The 4,636-nt window shown below is 32.6% G+C and overlaps 1 pseudogene; it reads left to right on the forward strand.

Annotated features, from left to right (window-relative positions):
- The window catches only part of LOC111997874 (probable LRR receptor-like serine/threonine-protein kinase At3g47570), an 18,309-nt pseudogene extending 16,314 nt beyond the window's left edge, over positions 1 to 1,995 (forward strand).
- The last annotated feature ends 2,641 nt before the right edge of the window (positions 1,996 to 4,636 follow it).

Genomic DNA, 4,636 nt, shown 5'->3' on the forward strand with positions numbered 1-4,636 from the left:
CCGGATTCCGCTACTTGACCATAGCATCAACCAATGTATATTGGTTCCTTTCCAAACTGCTTCCCAAAGCACCAAATGGACCTTCTCACAGACGCATTTACCAAACTCTTGTCTCACCACACCCACGTCTGTGAGAAGGTCCATTTGGTGCTTTGGGAAGCAGTTTGGAAAGGAACCAATATACATTGGTTGATGCTATGGTCAAGTAGCGGAATCCGGGAAGCTAGAGAAGAAATAGGTTCGGCGTAACCTCGTTGGAGCAAGAAGCTTGGAGGGCTTAGGTACTTGGGTAGATTAGGCTTGGAGGGTCTTCTGCTGTTCATGTATCCCAACTACATTCTTTAGTGGATTATTTGACCGCTTGGAGGGCGGCGGAGAGGTTTTACGCCGAAGACTTCAGTTTCCTCTTCGATAACACATCGTGTGTTGTCCGTGTGTTTGCTTCTTCTTTCTCTTTACCTTTGCCTTATATTTACTGCTGTGGATGTGTTTATATTTGGCTTAGATTGTTCTATCAATTCAGTTATAAGCTTGTTATCATATTCCGCACATAAATTGTTTGATATAAAGCTTGAATTGGTATTTTTGTTATTTGGGGTCTAAACGTTCAAAAGTGTTTTATACCCTTTTTGAACTTTCAAATTAATTTTGTATTTTTCATGAAATTGAAAATTTTAAAGCAAAAATAAGATTTAAATATGACTTAAACTTTGAGAAAAGCCAAAGTTGATTTGCTGATGGTTGCAGTCCTTTGACTAAGTTTCATATATTCTTTGTTACACATATATTACCTTAATCAAAATTCTCTTGGTAAAGTTACGAAAGCCTTCCTTCCATTTTGGAAGTAGTAACATATGTCATATAATATTTTTAATATATATTCATTTCATTTTCTTGGCGTTACCTTTTCTAGACCTTAAATCCATATTTTCATTATATATGGAGAATTGCTAAATTCCCTTATATTTCATGAGTTGTAGAGTATGGCATTGGTGGTGAAGCATCAACTGAGGGGGATGTACATAGCTATGGAGTTCTTGTGTTGGAAATGTTCACTAGAAGGAGGCCCACTAATGATATGTTTAGAGATGGTTTGAATCTCCATAACTTTGTTCAAATGGCACTACCAAAAAGACTTGTTCAAATTGTTGACCCATTGCTTTTACCAAGAGAAGCTACAGAAATGGGAGAAACAACTGTAACAATAATTGCAAAAGAAAAAGTAGATGACAATGATGACAATGCCAACGAAATTGAAGTAGAAGAAGCTGATAACAATGAGGAGTCTAAGAAAATTGATGCTAACATGCAAAAGTTCTTACTCTCAATCTTTAACATTGGAATTTTATGTTCAATGGAATCCCCAAAAGAGAGAATAAGCATGGAAGAAGTCCTTAAGGAACTGCAATTGATAAAAAATACTTTTGTTGGTTTGGGGAACCTCAAAGGTAGACCAAGTAGATATCAAGTCAAAGGTATTTAATTTTAATTACAAGACTATCCTAAGTAGTGTATCCTAGTCATTTCGTTTATGGATCCTATTAACAGATGCTCTTAGAGTATTTGTTAATAAGAAATTTTTAATACCACGTTTGTGAGAAATATAAAATCTGTAAAAAGAAGTCAGTTATTTTTTTCTTTTTCCATTAAATGTTTCTAAAAATATTTACTAGACTAATACTCCTAGAACATCCATTAGCTTTTCCTTTTGTTTATTTTCTTCAGTTAGTTTGCAAAAACTTCTTTAAAACATAAAGCATGCAAATTTTATGTTTACCTTTGTATTAATTTCAGTTAGATGATCCTAGCTAATTGCACAATTAGATTTTCATTTCTCATTCATAATCAAAAGCTAGATAGAATTTGTCACCTTCTTGTAATTTTTTTTTTTCCGTTCTCTTTTACCAATGATCCATGCAATAGTTATTGTTTTTGATTTTATCACAGTATGGAATGGTGAACTAACGAACTTTTTTGTGAACTGCAGGAGCATGAAACTATTGAAAGAGATTAAATCTCTTTGATAATGCTAGGTTAATATCCGTTGCTGAAATTATCAATGGACTGTTTCCTTTCTCTTCTGGTGGAGTTGTCCTCATGTACATTGATTGGTTCTATTACTGTAATGTGTGTTTATGTGCAAATAAAAGCCTTTATGGGAAGGGAATGTATCAAAAATGCCGTGTAAGTTTGAACTTTATAGATGTTAATTTTTATGCTACATTATTCTAGTGTTCAAATAAAAGTGGATCTTGTGTTTTTATTTTCATTTAAACTTTTAAGGCTTCAAACACAAAAGAAATTAGAGAGTGGCTTCACAAAAATTCAAGGAACTCAATTCATCTTATGGTGTAGTTTAATTCAACTTAGGGTCATGATTCGAATTTTTTTCTTCATTTTTTTTTTTTTTTTTTTTTGAGAAACAAACACACACACAAGGGATAAACTCAATTCATCTTATGGTGTAGTTTAATTCAACTTAGGGTCATGATTCGAATTTTTTTCTTCATTTTTTTTTTTTTTTTTTTTTGAGAAACAAACACACACACAAGGGATAATGCCAATTACTTAGATTTTTTTTCTGAATTTTTTTATTTTGCTAATATTTTGACTTTCTTGAAAAATACATAACCAATTTAGTATGATGAAAACCTTGGAAATTTTATTTACTGTCAGTATCATATATTTTGGCATGTAAGATCTCAAATCCTATTAATGTACACCTGTAATATCCCACCATATCATATATTTATATGAATTACTTTGGCCGCTGATTGAATGACTAGGTTGTGATTTATTCCAATAAATAGTACAAATAGTTAATTCAAACACAAAAAATAACACCAAATCTGTTAGTAACAATAAGCACTATAAAACAATGAAAACTCACACAGATTTGATGATAAAGTAGAAAAATACTCCGAGGGATCTAACTCCGTAGAATATTCACTACAAAAAAAGAATGAAAAATATTCTACTTACAAAATCTTTGCAAATGTAGACTCTCAATTGTAACATCTGAAAACATCCCATTTTGCCTTCCCAGTGTAGAGGTCTTATAACTCTAGAATTATTTTATAGAACTTTCTTTTTGAACGAACCCCATCACCAACACTAGAACTTCGGTACTCTAAGTCTAAGGAACCTCTTGAAGATTTGTGGCACTAAACTCACAAGTTTGAGTGGGTACAAGGAAATCAGATGGAAACACAAAATACACATAAACCAAAGTATCTATGCCCTGAATACTTCAACACATGTTCTAGCTGCAGATCATACATTAACATTTAAAAGCAAAGGGGTGAGAAAATTGACCAGAAGCTTCAAGTTCCCATACGATCATTTCCTAAGAGAAAATTCCTAAATGGTTTGCAGATTCTTTCACGGTTTCTGCATTCTCTTGTGAAGAAAATCAGAGATTTTTGTATAATAATGACATGCAGTCACGTACATAAAACACGGCAATAATTCTCGTCAAAAATATATTTTTTGATAATTTGTCTATGGTTTATTTTCTGATTGGTTTGGGAAAATCTAATTAAACAAGTCTCTAAAACAGGTATCATACACCAAAAAGCAGCCCAAGCAGAGTAATGTAATTGTAAATAAATAAGGTATATTGTGTATGACCCATAGAACTACACAGTAGGCACCTCAACGGGATGGCACATTTCTGACTCTTAACTACTAGAATATGTTTTTTGCATTGAAATGATAACCATATAGTCCTTTTTGTTGCAAAAAGACTACTCCATGTAAAATGGGCAGAGGAGTCTAGAGAATACAAAAGAACAAATTTATGTACAGAGTCAACGACTCTATAAAATAAGGAAGGGAACTGTTATGAGTGAATCCCCCTGCACAGTTGGGTCTTGTTATATGCCAAACTCCAAACTTCACTCAAACAACAAACGATATATAGTTGGTTCTTGTTTATATGGTTATAGTTTTTAGATTGATGTCTGATTATATCACATAGTACATACTTCTAATATTATTATAAACTCTTCTAGCTCTAGATAAACAACATACTTTAACATGCACATAGCTCATCACAAATTGAAATAAACGAGCAAAACATATACTTGGTATTAAATTTTTACCATGATATGATGTACCTTCATAAAAATATCCTACCTATTTCTTTTGTTTTGTATTCCAACTGTGTCATAAACCATCTGTATGAACAATAATTCCTGCAGTGTTTTTATACATTTGCTCACATGGTGGTTCAGCCAAACAAATTAGAGCCTAGAAATGAAGCAATTCATACTTGCATCAGGGGTTCCCATCTCAGACAAAATTACCCTAGCATTGCCTTCCTCGTCAAAGGGAAAATATGGTGGTTCTTTGAGATAACTAACCCGGTAGTGCTTGGATTTCATTCATGTGATATCTTTCATAAGATAAGAATAGTATGGGAGAGAGAGAGAGGGAAGGAGAGGCAGGTGTACTTTAGATTATAACATCTTGTGGCTGTAGAGAGTACAATAATCAATTTAAGTTTCAATTTATTTTATAAGACTTTAACCAAACAATTAAAAGAACAATTATCCTTCATTGCATAGAATTAAATCTTCAAGGATCCAGGTTCAAATAAATTTATTTTTAGAGAATTCCTAGTCTAATTTACTTC

This window comes from Quercus suber, unplaced genomic scaffold (genome assembly GCF_002906115.3).
Source record: "Quercus suber isolate HL8 unplaced genomic scaffold, Cork oak 2.0 scaffold_52, whole genome shotgun sequence".
Classification (NCBI taxonomy): Eukaryota; Viridiplantae; Streptophyta; class Magnoliopsida; order Fagales; family Fagaceae; genus Quercus; species Quercus suber.